This window comes from Sinohyriopsis cumingii, chromosome 2, assembly GCF_028554795.1.
Source record: "Sinohyriopsis cumingii isolate HCF-2022 chromosome 2, ASM2855479v2, whole genome shotgun sequence".
Lineage (NCBI taxonomy): Eukaryota > Metazoa > Mollusca > Bivalvia > Unionida > Unionidae > Sinohyriopsis > Sinohyriopsis cumingii.
Window position 1 is genome coordinate 49,658,090 of NC_142962.1, and position 24,293 is coordinate 49,682,382.

Genomic DNA, 24,293 nt, shown 5'->3' on the forward strand with positions numbered 1-24,293 from the left:
CGAATCTTTTCTCGTTAATATTTCATGACATTTCCCCGTTAAGAAACGAATGTATCAATGTCTCTTAACCATTCAGAGAGAGAGAGAGAGAGAGAGAGAGAGAGAGAGAGAGAGTCTGTGTGAGTAAATGAAATCTTCGTTTTAATTTGGTCACATAGTTCTTATTCCTTATTACAGTAGATGTAAACTCTTCTGTGGAAAAAGATTCACTGTTCTTAGGTATCCTTTTGACCCCAGACCCATTAAGACGTTAGGACACTATGCTAATAATGGTGTATTTTGTCTGAATTATTTCCCATATATGGCTTTTAGACAGAAATACAATTAATGGAGAAGGGCAATTTACAAGTACTCGTTGCAATACAAATACTGAAAATAATATTGAATTTATTACGGAATAATAATAGCAGGCCGTTGCAATGAAATGGGGGTTAGGGGCATGGGTCGTCAACATAAAATTATTTTAATAGTTACACATTTCGAACGTGAAGAAATAAAGATAGATGATCCGTCCTCATCACATTGTTAGGAGGTTTTAAAGCTTTTTTTGTGGTTTTACGTTAAGCTGATTCTGGTCAGGCATACAAAGTTACATAGGGATTTTTTGGTTCTTATTTATTTTTTTTATATATTTTTGTTTTACATTATCCTAAAATTTAAAACTGATAACAAATTTAGTTGAAAACATCCCTTACGGAACCCTTACATATATATGATATTATTTTATACAGAAGATATCCATTGCAGTGAATGCGGTTAGCGTACTGGACAATGGATAAGACTGCATACTGTAGACATTATTAGCATACAAAAAATAAAGCCGATTTCTGTATTTGTTTAAATGTGTATATGTGGTATTTTTAAAAGATATACATGCAATGTAGAAATTTCACAATAAAAATTTAATTTTTTTAGAACGGAATAAATGAGAAAATTTTAACATATCGTGGGGTCGCTCTCCTACAGATTTTGAAAACGTTTTTAAAGCTACTGTTTCTTCAAATGTTATCTTCAGATTATTACTCAGACAAATTTGTGTATGCTTACTTAGTGATACAAATATTTACAAGTTTTTAACAATACTGTATCTACAGGAATGACATAAAACGTAATAGTGTACTTACATGAAAAGAGGTGTGAAAAACTATACGCACAGTTCCAGATTACCCTAATCTGGTAGAATACCGTATGGCGAACATTTTTAGTAGTTAAGAAATTTTAGTTATTTAAGTGTATGATTTATAACTAAACAAATTTATGTACAGTTTAGTGACCGCTCTAACTCATCAAGAGCAAACAGATGACAAAGACAAAATTAACATGCACAGTTATTTAACTAAATTGTTAAATTTTACGTCTCGGAAACAAAATAGATGTTGTACAGTATATTTAATCAGATCCATGGAATCAGAGAGAATTTTGTGATTTCTAGATATATGTATAAATATATAAGTGGTCAGCCTAGAAATGTACTGCTGCTCCAGTCAAGGCTACGCATTACTGGTAAGTAACTGTGAGGGTCCAATTTTTTGACAAGGTTTATTAATTCATTGTTTTCGTGATGCAGCACGGTTGCTGTTGTATCAAACATGAAAATTCAATATCTGAAGCGTCACATTGTTTTAAAAATAAATACAACAACATACCAAACATAGCAAATTTGTGTCGGCGTGCATGCGTTGATACAAATCTTTTGATGAGTGAGTTGCCTTGCATAGTTGGAAAGTCCTGTCATTTTTAGAGATTACAAGAATGGAATACTTTTTCTCCTAAATGATGATGGTAATAATGACAATTATTATTATTATTATTATTATTATTATTATTATTATTATTATTATCAGCAGCAGCAAGCAAAACAGATGATGATAATGACGACAACGATGATAATTAACAGCATGGTAGTACTAGTCGTAGTAGAAATAGTAGTAATTTTTCTTGTTGTTTTGCTTCTAGTTATTTGTATGACGCATTTTTCATTCTTCCTCTTGTTACTGCAATGATGGTAGCAATAGCTCACGAGAAATCCATTAATTCATTCGTTATCGCATCTTTCTTCATTCTCGTCTAAGAGTTTAGATGGTAAATATATGACGATAGATGCATGCTTTTAAACAGATTTTTCTAATACTTGGGTCCCCGATCCTAATATTTCACTTCTTGTAAAGATCAGATAAAATATATATATACTGTTAGTTGTAAGGAGAAGGGCAGTCAGTACTGTCATCGTCATAAACATCAACTACTGGAGTATTTTTTCTGTTTACACCTAACGATGTATTTTGTGGTGAAGTTTTAATACGATTTTTTTTACATAAGACATTTTTCTAACATTTAAATTATTGCCATGATTGAAAGTTAACTGTGATCTGTAATGGAAATATATAACGAGATCTACATAATCGTATTTTGCATCCATCGTTCTTTCGATACTTTTCTTTTAACTTGGCCTTTTTATATTGCACAGAAAGATTCATGGGAAAATAGTTGAAATACCAAATGAGTCATGCATGAATAGCTATGAAGATGATTGTGGCATTAGCTACCTCACGTTTTTATATTAACATTTATTTCCCTTTTCTTTTGTGTCATTTTAAAAATGACTTCTTCTCAATATTATTATTATTATTATTATTAGTAGTAGTAGTAGTAGTAGCAGTAGTAGCAGCAGCAGAAGCAGCAACAGCGGTAGCAGTAGTAGTGTGATGTTTTAGGAAACGAACGCAAAAGACAAGGGTCAAGATCAATAGAAGCCATAATATGAATATGAGAAAAATTAAAACTGACTAGAAGAAAACCATAAGTGCTCAGGGGAAATGGAAGTTTTATTTCCAAACCGCTGCGCAGCAATTGGGACACGCGTCTTGGTTTGAAATGAGAATCTTTGGTTTGAATTTGACACCAGAAAAACCACAAGTGAACGATTAATCTGGGTTTCTTAATTTCCTCTCATTTCACGAGGCAAGGATTGACTTTTGATGAATTACCTGTTAGTAACATCGACCTCTCCTTTTCGTCTCGATGCGTTTAGTCTAGCTTGCCAACTTGACAATCCGAAAATCATCCCGGGATCGCTAGTGTCTGATTCCTGATTTTCATTCGCTCTCTCCCTGTCTCATTTTCTGTTTCTCATGAATTCGCTTCATTGTTTCAACTCAAACAGTGTCATCAACGCACGAATTCAGTCATTGTTTAAAGCCAAAACAATTTCATCAAAGACCTAATTCAGTGATTTGCAGAAATTATTAGAAGACAAATTGTGCGTCTGTTTATTTTTTCCCCCAGATAATTCGAGGTTTCCATTAATAGTCTTGTTCAATAATAGGCTTTAGTTTGCTGGATAAAAAAATTATCACAAAAGTAAAATAAAAGCTGTAATTCTTTCAAAATACGATATATTTTCAAAGTAATAGACACCAAGGGTTTCTTCTGTCACCAGGTTTTCTCCACAACGGTGATGAAAGAAATGGTGATTTTTAAAAGTAGAGGAAAGAGTGACAAACTAATAGTGCGTTAATCTTTATAAACACTCTTTAATCATGGCATCACGGAAAAGTAACCAGAAGTTCACAAACAAATGTAGACAGAACTGAGATGAAGAAAAGTGTACAGCCTCAAGTTTTGTAAATAACAAATATAAAAAAGAAATAAAAAATAAAAGAATAAAATATAAAATAAATTTAAAAAGTTCAGTTCATGAAGCTGACTGGTGGTCTTTCATTTCTAAATTATTGGGAATATATTTACCTATAACTTCTGGTGTAACATGCAGAGGCCCTACGTCAAGTTCGTGAAAGAAATAAAATATGATAAACTTTAAAATGTGCCGTCTGGTATTTCACGTTGCACGCACGCACGCACACACACACACGCACGCACACACACACACACACACACACACACACACACACGCACACACATATATCTAGAGTTTTATGGTTACAAACGAATAATAATTATTTAGTGGCACAACAGGATCTCTTCAAATATCCATGGATAGATTGGTAGATACGTACATGGGTAGACGGATAGATGGATTGGTATATAGGTACATGGGTAGACGGATAGATAGATTGGTAGATAGGTACATGGGAAGACGGATAGATAGATTGGAAGATAGATACATGGGTAGATGGATAGATATATTGGTAGATAGGTCCATTTGTAGTTTGATAGATAGATTAGTAGATAAGTACATGGGTAGACGGATAGATAGATTCGTAGATAGGTACAAAGGTAGATGGATAGATAGATTGGTAGATAGGTACATGGGAAGATGGATAGATAGATTGGAAGATAGGTACATGGGAATACGGATAGATAGATTGGAAGATAGGTACATGGGTAGATGGATAGATATATTGGTAGATAGGTCCATTTGTAGTTTGATAGATAGATTAGTAGATAAGTACATGGGTAGACGGATAGATAGATTGGAAGATAGGTACATGGGTAGACGGATAGATAGATTGGAAGATAGGTACATGGGTAGACGGATAGATAGATTGGTAGATAGGTACAAAGGTAGATGGATAGATAGATTGGTAGATAGGTACATGGGAAGACGGATAGATAGATTGGAAGATAGGTACATGGGAATACGGATAGATAGATTGGAAGATAGGTACATGGGCAGACGGATAGATATATTGGTAGATAGGTACAAAGGTAGATGGATAGATAGATTGGTAGATAGGTACATGGGAAGACGGATAGATAGATTGGAAGATAGGTACATGGGAATACGGATAAATAGATTGGAAGATAGGTACATGGGTAGACGGATAGATATATTGGTAGAGATGTACATGGGAAGACGGATAGATATATTGGTAGATAGGTCCATTTGTAGTTTGATAGATAGATTAGTAGATAAGTACATGGGTAGACGGATAGTTAGATTGGAAGATAGGTACATGGGTAGACGGATAGATATATTGGAAGATAGGTACATGGGTAGACGGATAGATAGATTGGTAGATAGGTACAAGGGTAGACGGATATATAGATTGGTAGAGAGGTACATGGGAATACGGATAGATAGATTGGTAGATAGGTACACGGGAATACGGATATATAGATTGGTAGATAGGTACATGTGTAGTTTGATAAATAGATTGGTAGATAGGTACATGGGTAGACGGATAGATAGATTGGAAGATAGGTACATGGGTAGACGGATAGATAGATTCGTAGATAGGTACAAAGGTAGATGGATAGATAGATTGGTAGATAGGTACATGGGAAGATGGATAGATAGATTGGAAGATAGGTACATGGGAATACGGATAGATAGATTGGAAGATAGGTACATGGGTAGATGGATAGATATATTGGTAGATAGGTCCATTTGTAGTTTGATAGATAGATTAGTAGATAAGTACATGGGTAGACGGATAGATAGATTGGAAGATAGGTACATGGGTAGACGGATAGATAGATTGGAAGATAGGTACATGGGTAGACGGATAGATAGATTGGTAGATAGGTACAAAGGTAGATGGATAGATAGATTGGTAGATAGGTACATGGGAAGACGGATAGATAGATTGGAAGATAGGTACGTGGGAATACGGATAGATAGATTGGAAGATAGGTACATGGGTAGACGGATAGATATATTGGTAGATAGGTACAAAGGTAGATGGATAGATAGATTGGTAGATAGGTACATGGGAAGACGGATAGGTACATGGGAATACGGATAAATAGATTGGAAGATAGGTACATGGGTAGACGGATAGATATATTGGTAGATAGTTACATGGGAAGACGGATAGATATATTGGTAGATAGGTCCATTTGTAGTTTGATAGATAGATTAGTAGATAAGTACATGGGTAGACGGATAGTTAGATTGGAAGATAGGTACATGGGTAGACGGATAGATATATTGGAAGATAGGTACATGGGTAGACGGATAGATAGATTGGTAGATAGGTACAAGGGTAGACGGATATATAGATTGGTAGAGAGGTACATGGGAATACGGATAGATAGATTGGTAGATAGGTACATGTGTAGTTTGATAAATAGATTGGTAGATAGGTACATGGGTAGACGGATAGATAGATTGGAAGATAGGTACATGGGTAGACGGATAGATAGATTGATAGATAAGTACATGGGTAGACGGATATATAGATTGGTAGATATGTACATGGAATACCGATAGATAGATTTTTAGATAGGTACATGGGAATACGGATAGATAGATTGGTAGATAGGTACATGGGAATACGGATATATAGATTGGTAGATAGGTACATGAATAGTTTGATAAATAGATTGGTAGATAGGTACACGGGTAGACGGATAGATGGATTGGTAGATATGTACATAGGTAGACGGATATATGGATTGGAAGATAGGTACATGGGAATACGGATAGATAGATTGATAGATAGGTACATGGGAATACGGATAAATAGATTGGTAGATAGGTACATTGGAATACGGATAGATAGATTGGTAGATAGGTACATTGGAATACGGATAGATAGATTGGTAGATAGGTACATGGGAATACAGATATATAATTGGAAGATATGTACATGGCAAGACGGATAGATAAATTGGTAGATAGGTACATGGGTAGACGGATAGATAGATTGGTAGAGAGGTACATGGGTAGACGAATAGATAGATTGGAAGATAGGTACAAGGGTAGACGGATAGATAGATTGGTAGATAGGTACATGGGTAGACGGATAGATAGATGTTTACTATTTTATCACAGTTGATACATTACCCAGCATCTGCATAATGCACAAAGACACGATATAACGTCTCCTAGCCGGAGAAAGAGAAATAGATCCAAGTTTCTTTAATGACCAGTTAGCGATGCTAATACATGTTAACGTTACAACTGAGACTCTTTTAGCTTAACTGACTATGGCAGGACAAAAATTAGACATTTTACGTGTCAGAAAATGTTTGCATTGAGATTTGTTTTGTACAGACGGTTTATATCATTGAAATTTGCATAAAGCGTTTTGTTTCTCGGCTCCAGTAAATCCATAACCTGGATTATTACATTATACCTTCCATAAAATTTTAACTGGATCTGGCTTTCTCTTGTTTATAATTCTCTAAATTAGGACATTTATCAGTGTAAAATGCTCTCTTCTTAGAAACGTCTTGGTTTTGAGAGACATAAGGTCGATTATCAATGCCTCCAAAATTACTCACAGTGTGTGTGTGTGTGTGTGTGTGTGTGTGTGTGTGTGTGTGTGTGCGTGCGTGTGTGTGTGTTATAGGACTGTACAGCATTTAAATCATGTTAAGTAATTTCTAACGTCACAAAATTTTTAACATGTTGTATTCATACCATGGTTTCTCTCATGATGATTGTTTTGGCGAGAAATAAATAAATTAGATTTTAAAAATACTCTCTGTGTGTGTGTGTGTAAACATATACATTGTGCTTGATACTATGATAGTAATTTAAATTCTTGAATTTTAAAACAAACTTTTTCTTGTGATTTGATAACTTTTTGTGTTGGGGGAGGGTTGATTTTTTTTACCTTATGACTAAAAGTAGTCAAAATTGATGCTTTCAACTGTCCCTCATAAAAAATTATGGAGATAAACTGCTCAAATTAAAATGTAAATTATATATGAGTGGAGTGTATTTGTATTGAGTCATCTGTTGGCCATCTGCCATTTTGATGTTTTCCAGACGAGGTTAACTAGAAAAGAGAACGTATGTATAATAATGGTCCCATTATATGTAACATAAACCTTCAATAAAACATGACTGGGCAAAATTGGGCTTTGTGTAGTAGATACTATTTGACATGGATTAGTATCAAATTTGACTTAATTATTCTTTTCTATGTCAAGTATAAAATTGATAACAATGGCTGGGAACTGAATCGTTTCCGGACCAGAGGTTCGGCTATTTCTTCCCACATTCGTCATGTAAAGATAAAAATATAATGCTGGGAAATTGTATTGAATTGATGTAGACCAACCGATATTTCACTGTGTTACTCTATATCACTCCCCAGCACGCGCGCGCACACACAGGCACACACACACACAAATTAAAAACAAGTTGTTTTAGCCCGATTGAAAAAATATGATCATGGAATGTATTCATGTATCTCTCTCTCTCTCTCTCTCAATGTCAATATTAACTCTCCGACACAAATTTTTGAGCTGACAATATTTTTTCAAACGTGTACTTTATTTCTTCATCTGGTTTTTATGTTCTGTAACCATGGAAATAGAGATTGGCATCGTACATGTTTCTTGAGTACATACTGTTCTAAAAAACAAAATACAAACACAAAAATCAAAGATATAGAAAATGACGAGAGTCAATATGCACTAGTCTCATTAAATGCTGTATATTTTTTTTACCATGCTCTTTTTGTCAAAATGCAGCCATTCTTTGTTATTTGAAATTTTATATACATTAGTCGTTATTATCTTGTTTCATCCGGCTTTCTTTCGTTTTCTACCTATTCAGTTAGATAGTTTATTTCATCATTTAAAATTGTTTTAAAATTTTTCCTTACAATTTAACTGACGATGATTTGCTGTTGCCCTCAGAGCGCAAATTTGATTTCGAACAGTTTTTCATAAATTTTATCAGCATTGCCACTTATAGAAATTAGACGCAAACACCAAATAAAACTAAAGTCGTAATGTTTGCTTTTAGTTTGAATTTAGGGATCGTTCAATTGAAGTAAATAAAATCAATTTAACTATCTGAGTATTTTTAACATTTCTCTGCTAGAAAAAAGTTGGCAAGTGGCACAAAAATGGTTTTAGTTATTTTAAGGTAGAAAACTATACAATGCAGTCTTCACATTGATTTACATCTAGAACTCTTTTATCGTTTTATTGCTCTAATTTTATTCCATTGGTGTAAAGTTTGAGGGTTTTAATTATTGCAGTTGGAAAGAATCCATCAAAGGCGGCACTTACTTGGTGATAGTAAATGTACTCCTAAATTTTATCGTGTGGTGAACTTAATCTTTATCTACTTTAAAATTGTTAGGATCAGAATGACGAGTTTCTGGAGACTTGTTTTCAGGCTATCTAAACAAAAACTTTTTTTCTTCAGTTCTATACGGTGTCCTTCTGTACGATACCTTTAGAGATAATAATAAAAATATCGACTTTATTGAATTCATTACTTTCTGAAACTGGATTATATAAAATGGCAGCGTGGGAGTCTCGACACAACATACACTGAGTGATGATTAACTAAGAAGATATTTTTTAATGTCATGCAAAATGGAATGCAGAAATTTGGAATTCTTCTAAAGGTATGACTTAGAGGATTAAAATAATTTTATTTTGGAAAACTACACATTAAATTTTGTTCGTTAGACATTGTATAACTTTTTGAATTTCTATGTTTCAATAGCACATTACATATTGAAACTGGTCAGCGGTTGAATGGTGCAAGGCAATTATAATTTTAAACAAAATCTTTATTTCACTCACGTTGTATTGCGCAGCATATGAGGTAAAAATTAAGCTCTCACTTTGGATTCACGTGCATTAGTCATGGAGGATAAATAGCTCAGTTATTTAATATATGCAACATAACTGAGATTAACAGCAATATGCAATCAACAGCATTAATAGGCACAAATAAATGCATATTTACATATATCACTATATAATTGGAAAGAAAGGAAAAGAAATTGAAATAAATGAAACACAAATCCAACAGAGAAACGTATTTCTTTGCAGTGGTCAAACATATGCCTGTTCGTCTGTCTGTCTTGGCTGGCTGTCTGTCTGTCTGTCTATCTATCTATCTATCGCTATATATATATATATATATATATATATATATATATATATATATATATATATATATATATATATATATATATATATATATATATATATATATATATATATATATATATATATATATATATATATATATATATATATATATATATATATATATATATATATATATATATGTGTGTGTGTGTGTGTGTGTGTGTGTGTGTGTGTGTGTGTGTGTGTATGCAGTGATTTCTATATTTGATTTAATTTATATTTAAGTGTTTGGTTATTACTTTTAATTTTTTTTATTCCGTTACATCCTATTGTAATGTAACTTTATTTACTGGATTTGACATTGTCCAGAAACTCAGTTCAGTTCTGTTTGACCTGACTGTTTTAGTAAACAACTAATAATAGAAACTTTGTATCTAACGCTGACCTAGTTCCTGACCTAGATTCAGAACCATTAAGAGTTGAAGTTAACAACTTCTAAAAAAAATGGTATTCTTTTTCAGAGAAAGATTCAAAAAATAAAATCGACGAAATACTTGGAGTACGTGACAAATAACATGTCTTAATTAGGTTTTTCCAGGATATTGACCCACATCTGGGCATCTGTTTTGCGTCGTTACTAGATTTATTATTGATGTTTTGAGAAAGAATAGTCATTATTTGCCTGAACACTTGAGAAGTTAAAGTGTTTTATGTCGTGACCAGTTCTGGGTCTAATTATTTTGTTTTCTTCAAATTATGTCGATTCCAAGAGATTATTTTTCTCTGGAGATACTTATGCTCTAAATTAATTTTTGGACAAGGACAGTTATCGAAATTTACACAGAATTCAAACACTGGACTATTATTTTCTGTGATTCAACAAAGAATTGTTGACACATCAGTACGACGCTGACCACAGTATACGTCATCGCCTTCAATTTTGGATTTCATCGGGATTCGATCTTAGTTTCATTAGGACTTTTTATTACTAGGACTTATATTTTTTTAATTATTGGATTATTTTTGTATTTGATTCGTGAAACCGTAAGTTCTTTTTCTCATTTTTGACTTTTTGTTCAAGGAAAATAAATAAATTATTTGTTAAATTTTACAAAGCTTATTATTTTCACTCTTTTCTTGTTACTTTTGTATAAGCCTAATCGCGTAGCAAAGGAAATTGGGTTGCTCGTCCTTGGGATGATTGAAATTTGGCTAAAATATTTCAGAAAACTTTGTTTTTGAAATTTAAATTCCCCTAGTTTTTGAATTTTTTAAAATCCCAAGCATTTTTGTTATTTTTGAAATTTGGTTTAATCAACAAGCTTTTAATAATGTCATCAAAAGTGGATATATCTTTCAAAATCCTATCCAGAAACAGTTAGACCTTTTGAAAAAAGATGAATTGCTTCAACTTGCCAGAAAATATGATTTTTCTGAGGCAAATCTTCCTTAACGAAGCAAGAAATAAAAAGTATTTTGGTCCAGTATTTGGTAGAAAAGAATGTTTTGCATAAAAGTGCTTTGGTTTCGACCAGTCTGTATCAGACTCGATATGAAAGTAAAGGAATTAAAATTAAAATACAAGATGGAATTGGAGTTATGAAAACTGGAACTTCAGAAAGAGGAAAAACAAATGCAGTTACAGAAAGAAAACGAGGAAAAACAAATGCAATTAGATAAGGAAGAACGAGAGAGAAAGACAAATGCAGCTACAAAAAGAACAAATGCTGTGACAGAAAGAAGAAAAACAAATGCAGTTACAATCAGAGAAAAAGTTGAAAGAGACAGACAGATGCAAATGCAAAGAGAGAAGGAAGAGAGGGAATATCAGTTTAGAATAAAAGAATCAGAGCTGGCAAGTGAAAAGCACATTCCCACTTTAGATACAAATTCAAGTTTTGATGTGACAAAGAATATTAGGTTAGTGCCCGCTTTCAGAGAGAAAGAAGTAGACAAACATTTTGCTCGTTTTGAAAAAAAATGCGGAAAATTTTAAATGGCCAAGGGAGCATTGGACTCTATTATTACAATGTGTACTTACTGGGAAAGCTAGTGTTATTTACCTTTCACTGTCACTATAACAAAGTACTGACTAGGATGTGGTTAAGGAATGCATCTTAAAGGTTATAATTCAGTCCCTGAGGCTCATCGGCAAAAATTCAGAAACTATGAAAAAGAAGCTGGGCAGACCCCATGTCGAATTTTCAAGAGACAAAGAGCAGTTATTTGATAGATGGTGCTTAGCCAAGAAAGCTGATCAAGATTATGAAAGTCTCAAACAACTTGTATTAACTGAGGAATTTAAGAATTTTGTCCATAGTGACATTAAGACTTATCTTGATGGGCATAAGGTTGAAACCTTGGAAAATGCTGCTCGTGCTGCTGACGAGTAATCTTTAGCTCATAACGTTCCTTTTGTAGGCAAGTCTTCCACTCAGCAGTCTTCTGGCAGAAAAGTATTTCAGACTAATAAAAGCCCTTCTAAATCTCAATCTGGAACAACTTTTAAAAATCAAACTTCTGATAAGCTTGATCAAAATTCCTTGTCTATTCCTACGTGTACAAATTGCAGGAAGAAAGGACATTTTATTTCTGATTGCTACAAATTGAAAAATAAGCATCAGAATCAAGACAGACCTATTCCAAATGTTCTTATTTCTAAGAGGTCAAGGTTACGGTCATGTATTGAAAGCAATACATTTGTTGGGTTTAATAAACCCCAGTCTGATTTTATTATGGAGAATTATGAACCATTCATGTCGGAGGGTTCTATATCACTTCTGGGTGATTTGGCCAATCCAATCCCTATTAAAATTTGACGAAACACAGGAGCTTCTCATAGTCTTTTATTGTCAAGTACTTTGTCTTTTTCTGAGAAGTCTTCTAATGAAAGTGTTCTTATTCAGGGAGTAGAGTGCAGCTTTGTTAATGTTGTTCTCTGTAACTTTGTCATCAGACTTAGTATCAGGACTCGTGACAGTCAGAACAGTGTCTACCCGTTGAGGGCATTCATTTATTACTAGGCAACGACCTTATTTGAATCAGAAAGTTGATCCTATTGAAAAAGAATTCCCTGATTTATGCTCAGCTTGTGCAGTTACCAGAGCTTTGGTAAAGAAAGCTCCTGGGAATAATCTTGATGAGGAAAGTATTCCTTTAGCTGACAGATGTATTGGTCAGGCTTTTGATGAGGTCAATTTCACTCCTTGTTTGGATTAATTAAAATGTATTGATCACAGTGATCCTCTTTTAAGCACTCATTCTCTTTATTCTAATCTTGGTGACAAACGACTATCACTTGTCGTCAAACAAGGAAACGATCATGAGATCTCCTGTTTGTTTCATAGGGCCATTAGTGAAACTGAAGCCACTGAAGTACCTGTCTGTTATTTCATTAAAAAATGGAATTCTTATGAGAAAATGGAGAACTTCCGAGTAACCTGGGGGTGACGAGTGGTCAGCAAACTTTCAAATTGTAGTGTCACAATCGACAGACAGGAAATTCTTAGTCGGGCCCATAAAAACTCCTTAGGCTGGTCACTTAGGGATTAATAAGACTTATCACGAGATCTTGACTCTTGTCATACTTATCAAATGGTAGGAAAACCTAATAAGAATATACATAAGGCTCCTCTACAACCTATTCCTGCCTTTGACGAACCATTTAACAGACTTATGGTAGATTGTATTGGTCCCTTACCTAAGACCAATTCAGATAAACAATACTTGTTGACCATAAGGTGTGCTTCAACAAGGTTCCCAGAGGAAATTCCTTGAGGAATATTAAATCTACAACAATAGTAATAGTCCAGTTTTTTTAATGCTCAATTTGGCCTTCCCAAATTTGTTCAGTCTGATCAAGGGTCAAATTTTAGGTCTGGAACTTTCCAGCTGATTGTGCTTGAATTTGGCATCCGCAGTTCAAGTCAAAAGTGAAATTACTATTAGACAGAACTACAATGGAGAGAACTTTTGAGTCTAGTAATATAGTTCTGTCTCTCTTGCTCATTCTTTAAAAAAATAAATTTAGATTAGGTTTTACGGCGCTTACAAAGTTACGAAGAAAAGGAATCAGTTACATTATAGTGATACAACTCCTGGATGTAAATAAATTAAAGGAGTAACATTATAATGAAAGAGATAGCCAGGTTAACCATGCAACTAATTTAGCTGTACCTGTCCCACTGACTGAAGATTTAAGTGAAGGAATACCATCGGACTCTACTCATTTTGGAGTGACAAATCTTCGGAATTCAGAAAATATGAATGATCTGGACCAGAAACTTTCGCATTTGCAAGAAGAGAGTGAATTTAAAGAGTTATTATTTGAATATTAGAACTTATTTCCTACAAACGCAATTTTTCATGAACTTAAAAATGTAAATTCCACACGTGTGAAACAGCACCCGTACATTATCTACCCTCTCAAAGAGGCATACTTGAAACAACAAATTCCTTATTTGCTGGAGAATGATTTCATAGAGCCCAGTAAAACTGACAGGAGTTTGCACCATGCATACATGTTCCGAAGCCAGAAGAAAAAAAAAACTTTCCGTATGTGCACTGATTATCGGAAGGAGAACAGTGTGATTAAAATAGATTAATTTCCATTACCAAGAATCCATGACTGCATTGATAAAATCGGAAATGCCAATTATATCACCAAATTTGACGTTCTGAAAGGATTTTGGTAAATTCCGCTGACGGAAAGAGCAAATGAATTTCGGCATTCGTGAGTCCAGATGAACTTTATCAACATAAAGGGATGTTGTTTGGGATGAAGGGTTCGCCAAGTACTTTTCAACGTCTAATGAATATGATTACCTCTGGTCTAGATAATTGTGATGCTTACATCGATGATGTCATCATCTACGACAACACCTGGAAAGAACATTTATCAACAATTCGGAAATTCTTTTACAGATTCACGGATGCAAGTTTGACAATTAATTTATCCAAAAGTGAGTTCTGCCGTGCTAGTGTAACATTTCTAGGGCATATCGTGGGACACGGACAAGTTAAACCTATGGTTGCTATGGTCAAGCCTATCCCTGAATTCTCTGTGCTTGTTTGTAAAACATCAACTAATACGATTTTAGGCATGGCTGGGTCATATCGGAAATTTTGTTCCAATTCCATTTTTTCCATAATTGCTGAACCCGTGACGAATTTATTGAGCAAGAAAAAGTTTCTTTAGACTGAAAAATATCAGAAGGCTTTTGATAAGTTAAAAGACATACTTAAAAGCGCGCCAGTTCTTACAGCTCCAAATTTCAGCCCATCATTTAAACTGGCTGTTGATGCAAGTGAAGTTGGGGTTGGAGCAGCATTGAAAATAAAAATGGTTTGATCATCCAGTGTGCTATTTTTCTAAGAAATTAAATAAACACCAAAGAATTTATTCAGCAATCGAGAAGGAATGTTTGGCTTTAGTATTGGCATTACAACATTTGGAAGTTTACATTAGTTCAGCTCGTTCTTCAATTATTGTTTAGTGATCACAACCCTCTTACTTTCATCGGCAAGATAAAAAAACAAAACTCAGAGACTACTAAGCTAGAGTTTGTTGTTACAGGAATATAATACTGACATCAGACACATCAAGGGAGAATATAATTTAATAACAGATGCACTTTCCTGTGTATAGAAGTATATTTTTTATGTACACTTTGTATAAATCATAAGAGTTCTTCTTATAAAATTTTAAATCTCATATATAGTTAATCTATCGTAAAAAGAAAACTTTATTATATAATTCTTTCATTTTCTTTATGAGTGGAAGTGTTATATATATTTGATTTGATTTAATTGTTTGTTTATTAGTCTTAAAATTTTTAAAATCCCATTACGCGCTATTGTAATATAACTATATTGACTGGATGTGACATTGTCCAGAAATTCAGTTCAGTTCAGTTTGACATGACTGTTTTTCGTAAACAACTAATGATAGAAACTTTGTATTTAAAGCTGACCTAGTTTCTGACTTCTACATATATATATACAGAGAGAGAGAGAGAGAGAGAGAGAGAGAGAGAATTATAAGTATACACAATTATAAATATACACCTGACAGAACAGAAAGTGCTATCCCTGGATTCTATATGCTTCATCATCATCACCTTTATTTCCTTCCATTAGGAAGATTAAATTTTATAAGAATAAATCATCTGAATACAATCAATAAATAAGTAAAAAAAGAAAATTTAAAAAAGAGCCCATATTCCCTCACGACTAAGCACACATCAGGTTCGAATCTTCTTAGAATACGAATTACAAATTTTCTAACATGTATGATAGCATTATTTGTGTGTGTGTGTGTGTGTGTATATATATATATATATATATATATATATATATATATATATATATATATATATATATATATATATATATATATATATATATATATATATATATATATATATATGGGCGTGAGTGTGTGTTTGTGTGTCTGTGTGAAAAATTTGCAAAGAAGTATTTCAAATGTATATGGGTAGGGTGAAGATACAGAATACACATACGTGTGGAAATAAAATCCATGTATAATAATTTTGTACTACTCTGTTGGATACGTACCATTCAAGCATTACCTGACGACGAGTGAGTTATGACACGTGGGCGACCGCGCCAGGGCGATGCGGTCATCGATAGAGAAGAAAGGTGTGTTTGTTATATAAGACTAATACTGTCGAAGATGTGTATCATTACTGTATTAAAAGTCCATATTTTATTAGCAGTAGGTACATTTACTTTAAATATTGCTCTTTTGGAAAATAATAAGACTTACAAATTTAAATAATTTGTCTATTCTATGAATATTGATATCGAAAGAAACGTGTATATAATGGTCCAGATATAACTAACATAAGAGGGTATGCTATTGTTGTTTAGCTACTGTCTTACAGTTTGATAAAATATTATCATGTCTCACTTTGGTCACGTGAGGGTAAACGAAGATCTGAATCCGATTTCCGCAGAGAAAGACCGTTTTAAACTCGGGTTCTTAGCGGTATTTATTTATCAGAAGGTGCAAATTGGCCCTTATCACGGACTGCCCTGTAAAGTGGCAAATTGTAGAGATTTACCGTGTCCTATCACAAGCAGGAATGAGTGCTGACAGGGCACTGGACATTGCCCCTCCCTCGGGAAATCTGTTCACTTCCACTGATTATAGAGAAGCACGCGCCAATTAATTGCAGGGTTTGTCAAGATGCATATTATAGAATAGACATCTGCAGACGGAAAACAATTGAAAATAAATTGTCATGGAAAAAATAAATTATTGATTTGTTTTGCTCTCTCAAAGAAAAACTAAAGTTTTGTTTTGTGTTGTCTTTACATGCTTACATTAATACCTAGGACAGTATCTAAAATAATAGGCACATGTATATGCTTAATGTATTGATTGAATGGGAGTTGAAAGTTTGAATACAAATGACGCAAAACTTCGCAGGGTAAAGACCTTTAATAAGACAAAAAATGAAACATAACCTCTGTTGTATTTTTAGTCATTTTTTTATGTAAACAGCTTTCAGATAAAATTCATCAACAAAAGCGGCAAGACTCTTGAACATTGTATTACACAAGAATAAATAAATAAATAAATAAATAAATAAATAAATAAATAAATGCGAAGCGAATGCATGAATACATACATACATACATACATACATACATACATACATACATACATACATGCATACATATCAAAATTCCAAAATCCAAGGTATTTCGTGCACGGTATTGGGATTTTGTGTTCCATTTCCTCAACCTAGCGTTAGAAATTGTTTCCGTAATTCCTTATGTTGTTCTAACTATTTCGAAGTTTTATTTCGAAGTTTTTCTATATTTAGTTTTGATTCTTTTGCTCGTCACGGTAAGAAAATTAATAGATGACAATGTAATCAAGGGAATTAATAACGGATGAATTAAATTTAATAATTCAAATAAACAGCAAATGATTGAAAATAAAAAAGCAATTAGCAAATGATGGAAAATGGTCTGCAGTCGAATTTTCTTTCTTTCCTTTTGTTTAGACAGTCGCAGTTTTATCAAGATGTAGTGTTATTACCTTTTCAATGCATGGCCATTTTGATTTTCTTTAGTTGGAGTGTTACTATCTTTTCAGAACATGGTCATGTTTAGATTTTTGTTTCCTTTTCTTCCTCCCAATTTGTATATCTAAGAATGCAATCATGGAGGATTTTCATCATGCATGGAATAGCCGAGACATACACTGAGGTGTTGTTTCTAGAGCAATGGAAAATTCCCTACAGCTCACATACTGGCTAATAAAGCACTTAAGGTAATGCATATGCTTATTTATCATTTGAAAAAGGTTCTTAAATTGTAACGAGTGTTTTAAACTTGTTTTTTTATTTTATTTATGCTTTTTCAGTTTTGAATTACGCGTCAGAGGTATGTGATTTTCACTACGCTTACGCCATTGAACGTGTACAGCAATTTACAACAAAATTATTTCTGAATGTAAATATATCTATATCTGACGTCGGTGTGTAAAGTAAACATGGAAGAATCCCACTTGAATATTTAAGGCTGGTTAAGTTAGTTTAATACTGGTTTAGAATATATATATATAAATCTGCAAGTATTATGGTGAGCACTGAATAAACGCAGGTATATGTTAAAATTAATTAATTAACTGTATCAATTGAGTTACACTAGTGAAAGATACTTTAAGCAGATTTGGTTTTGGTGAAGTGTGGATGTTTCCTGATTCTGCAAATTGTTCCAAGAGTTAAATGTGCTTATCTACCAGACTCCATTATAAATCACAAAATTCTAACAAAATGTGTATATATATAAACACATAAAAACGAGTTTTGGCTTCAAAAATGATTTGAAACCTTGCGTAGCCATAAACATCGATCAGTTTTGACAATACTGTGAGTATCTTCCCATAATCTGAGAATTGAAACTGGGAGATATGGAAGCAATAGAATCGATAGAAGTGAAAGATATTGAATGCTCTGTGCCAACCATGACATTAAAGACAGATATCATTTTATTTTAGTACGTCCTGTGTATAATAGCTTGCGTTTAAACCTAATTTAGAAAGTAGTTCTGAAAAGAAGAAGAAAAATCATCCATGCACAAGTACGTTGAATCACTAACTTCTAGAAATAAGAAACTAATATGTTCACTAGCGAAATGTGTTTATGAAGCGTTTAAAATAAGAGGTATATTATGTATAGAGTAATTTAATACAAAGACTGTGTATATTTGTCGATCCACTCGTTTTCAGATCTTGACGATTTCCATTTTGAGTTTATGTTTAAATTTGTACAATAGTATTTGATAACAACGCAGTAGTGGTAATCTGTGCATCTGTAATTTATAAGTATGATGTATAATAATGAAGTCATTGAGGACCTACGTCATATAGCCGTTTATGTATAAGAATGGAATCACTGAAGACCTTCATCATATACCCGTTTATATATAAGAATGGAATCACTGAGGACCTTCATCATATAGCCGTTTATATATAAGAATGGAATCACTGAGGACCTTCATCATATAGCCGTTTATGTATAAGAATGGAATCACTGAGGACCTTCATCATATAGCCGTTTATATATAAGAATGGAATCACTGAGGACCTTCATCATATAGCCGTTTATATATAAGAATGGAATCACTGAAGACCTTCATCATATACCCGTTTATATATAAGAATGGAATAACTGAGGACTTTCATCATATAGCCGTTTATATATAAGAATGGAATCACTGAGGACCTTCATCATATAGCCGTTTATATATAAGAATAGAATCACTGAGGACCTTCATCATATAGCCGTCTATATATAAGAATGGAACCACTGAAGACCTTCATCATATAGCCGTTTATATATAAGAATGGAATCACTGAGGAACATCATCATATAACTTAAACATCTCGCTGTTGATAAGCGATATCAGCAAAGTTCAATGTTCATCCGCCTGTTCCTTCAAATGACTCTGCAAGGGATATGTATTATAGCTAGAAAATATTAAGCAGTAAAAACTTTAAAATAATTGTATTTCATTTCATTTCTTCATTTTAAGCTTATTTATTTAATAGTACACGACAGCAAAATTATTTAATTCATGAATTTCAGAATATAGTGAATATGTCTAAGGGGGTAATCACAAGGTGAAGAATGCTTGACTTTCAGTAACCAAATCTTGCAACCATTTGGAATGATTCGCTTGTTATGCTTAATAAACCATCCTCTGAAAATAGAGACGTGTTTCAAATGTAGGATATCCAAGGTTATGACTAGTACTAGTTCCAAAAGAGATATAAAACCCTCCTGTAGTTTTTAATAGTATCCACCAGTCTAATGCCTATATCAAAATAAATCTACATTAATAGTCCAGTGCCTCTCGTAACATTTTTGCCTTGATTATATATTATATATACTGCAAAAGTTACAAGTAAAGAATAATTTATATATATGTTACATTAAAGATGAACTTTAAAAATGTCTTATTCGATATATCTTATTGCGGTAAAACGGACACATTAGAATCCCTATATTTATATGGGCACACTTATATGGAGTTCCCATTGTAATATGGATAGACTTATAAGAGTCCCCTTAGTAACATGGATATACTTATACTGAGTTCCTATTGTAATATGGATAGACTTATAAGAGTCCCGTTAGTAATATAAATAGACTTATAAGAATCCCCACTGAAATAAGATACAATGAACAGTCATTAGTTATTGCTGGTAATTTATAAAAACAAGTTCTGAAGATATTGCTACGAAACTTTATTCTCCATTAAAATGATGTATAATTAACATTTAAGACATTCTTTAGCATTGCTTCTTTTTTCCTTTCATCTGTTGAATGTGACAGAATGAAGACATATGTATGTATGTATGTATGTATGTATGCAGCATGCATGCATATATATATATGTATATATATATATATATATATATATATATATATATATATATATATATATATATATATATATATATATATATATATATATATATATATATATATATATATATAATGTACGCGACATTCTTTTACATTCAAAAGAAGAAAGAAAAAAATGAAGCAATACAAAAAATTCCTTATATATATATTATGAATGTCGTTTCTGAAAGAACCAAATTCTTTACATATTGTGACTAACGTTCATTGTAAGAAAGTGTCGGGCTTGGCGGAAAGTAATCTGTCTGTACAAATTTTGAAATTTCTCCCCACGATTCAATATCACATTTTCTGATATCACACTTTATACACAATGACAAAAAAATTAGACAATAAAGCGATGTTTTATGAGAGTGTTTTCGTGATGCCAAAAAATATCACATTTACTTACTGGCTCCAGTTTTACTAAAAATATTTTGAACCTTCCCTGAAATTGCGAATTTGTGTTATCTTCCTTACGGTATTTCTGACAATACTGTGACTGTTGTGAGAGGTAGATATCATACGAGTGATCAAAATAACTCACTAGGTTTTAAACAATACAACATTACCCTCTTTTATTCTTGGATAAAAAAAAAGTCAAGCAAGTTTGAGGAACCAAAATATTTTCTCTGAGATAAATGAAGACTATTGTCAGAAAAAAATGCAGTTTATATTTGCTGTATTTTAAAATTTAATACCTGTTTAAACTTTATTGAAAAATTTAAAATTTCAGGAAGACAAATTGTTAGTGTGATATTCAATTATATATTATTTATTTCATTATTATAAACGAAATAGTGAGTAATGCAGTATTTTTTAAAAAAATCCGTTTAACAGAAACCGTGTCTGACATACGAACGGCGGATGTTGAATGACCTCGTATCAGCAGTTTATGATAATATTTATGATGGAAGTGGAATAATAATAATAATAATAATAATAATATACATTCGCGTCAATTAGACTTACCTGCAAGTTCGTCAGCAAAACAAGGTATCAGAAAAGAATCCATCGCAAGGTCAAATTAGATACTTAATCGTGCTACCAAGAGGATAACCTTATGCGGCTTTTGACCTGGAACTGTTTAAAAACACGATGAAAGAGATCAAAGGTATCCCGAATGGTCAGGGAAGTTTAAAACTTCAGATAAGCCGACACCTGGTTCTTTTACCTGAATACAAGTTCAGACGATATATAAAACAACCCGATAATAGTTTTATCAAGGCTTTATATCCGAAGAGTAAAGTTCAGCAGTAACTATGAAAGAAATGTTATGGACGTAGACGCGCCTTTAATCTCGTTGCATGTGACTGTAAGTCGAGCACTTTCAGCTGCTGTAAAGTTCAAGCAGCCGTGACATGCAGCTTTTCTGGAAAGTCTCATTGGTAGATGAAAGGAACTGGGTCCTTTCACAGACAAGCAATTTGATGGCTAAATGATTCTGTATTCATGTAAGTTCTAGAGAGTAGCAGCGGATGATGAAATAGTCAAGTACCGTAAAGCATTTAAATTCCATACCCAATGTTACTATGAATGTATTGAAAGGTTATGCAACACAGAATTCACATTGCCTAGTATACGTGGTCTTTGCCTATTTTTACACAAACAACTGGATTTTTAATTTCTGGCGTACATATTCTTTTTTGAACCTTTTATAATGGTTAACTTATTCAAATAATAACATCAAATACTGCATTAAGACCGTATTTTATTAAGGTTAAACATTTTAGGTGCTTGTTATTTTACGTGATAAGGCAAAGGCCTAAGTTCAGCATCAAGCCAACCTCGAAAAAAAAAAAACCGCCTACGTTGAAAACATGCCGTCCAATTCCTACGACTTTTTTCCTCTGAAGAGTAATACAGCGTTCGGGTAAAACTATCCATGCATCTCTTGTATGCATATAATCGACCATGCAGCGAGATATCATATCATATGCATATCACCGAACAGGACTCGAACCCACACAGACAGAGGTGAGATGGCAGTGATCCGTAACGTACAGCGAGATATCATCTCATATGCATATAACTGGACATATAGATAATTTAATGCATCTCATATATGCATTTAGCTGAAAATAATTAGAAGGATCTTAAGGCTGATTGCATATGTTTTAAACTAAATGTATAACATATATAAGTATTAAATTTTACGTGTGTGCTTTATTACGATGTAACAATTAATTCAAGGTTATATCTAACCGAGGCAATTGCGGTAAAGTACCTTGCATAAAGGACACTGCGGTAATTGATACGGGCTGATCCGATAGTTGGATTGGACATACGCCATCGCTGGTCAAGAGTCTAACGTCTTAACCATTAATGTATAAACCAAAGTAGCATCTTCTCTATTCATATGAATGTTTAAATAAGTCGTTCGCACTCTTGTTATTTGAAGACGTAATGGAATATCACAGATGCTCTGTGTACCATCGTTTACCAATATTAGTATCCCAAAATACGCATATCTTAAAACAATAGCGTAATCGAAATAGGCAAATAAAAATAACTGATAATTGATGAGAGCGCTTTCTATATATATATATATATATATATATATATATATATATATATATATATATATATATATATATATATATATATATATATATATATATATATATATATATAGATAGATAGATAGATAGATAGATAGATAGATAGATAGATAGATAACAAGACTTTGGTGATTTTAGTATAAAGCAATTTGATATAAAAATACTCTGGCTATATGAAATTGTGATTCGAGAATGGTGAATGAATACGCAGATAGAACTGATTACGACAGTAGACCATTGGTCCTCTGCTTTCTACATCCAGTTATTTGTCATTTGTAAAATAAGTAAATAACGAAAAAAATGTCCATGTGACTGATTAATCTACAATTTTTGAATGAATAAAACACGTTGCACAATTTAATTTAAAAAAAACAGTACTTTCCCTGTTCTCTCTCTCTCTCCATAAATTAGAATTTTCCCTGTTCTCTCTCTCTCTCTCTCTCTCTCTCTCTCTCTCTCCATAAATTAGAATTAGTGGAAATCTGTCGGTCGAACCTGAGTCGTTTTAATGAAATATATAGGCGCTTTCCATGTGATTTTATGGGTGATACGAAGGATATACAGTTACAAAAGCCTGTCGAGTCTGAAGTTATACTGTACATTCCTTCAGGTGTACCAACATACAGTAACCTATTCTGATGTTGGTGCTGTTGTTGTTGTTTTTAAAAAAAAATTATTTTGTTTGCCTTTTTGGTATTGATCAAAAATAAGTTCTTTAAACAGACCATTTAAAAATCTTTAGTTATCTGACAGTGTTGGTCAATCTGGTTGTTTGCTGTCCCACAAGGTGTGTGTATGTGTGTGTGTGTGTATATATATATATATATATATATATATATATATATATATATATATATATATATATATATATATACACACACAACATTTAATTTGGAAATGTTCGGTTTTTAAGACATGCCTTGGGGAAATGAAAAGTTAACCATTCATATCCATATAAATGTTTTTTTTTAAATTTTATGCAAATATCTACTGAAGAGACGGTCAAAATTCCAAAAAGCACGCCAAACTGTTA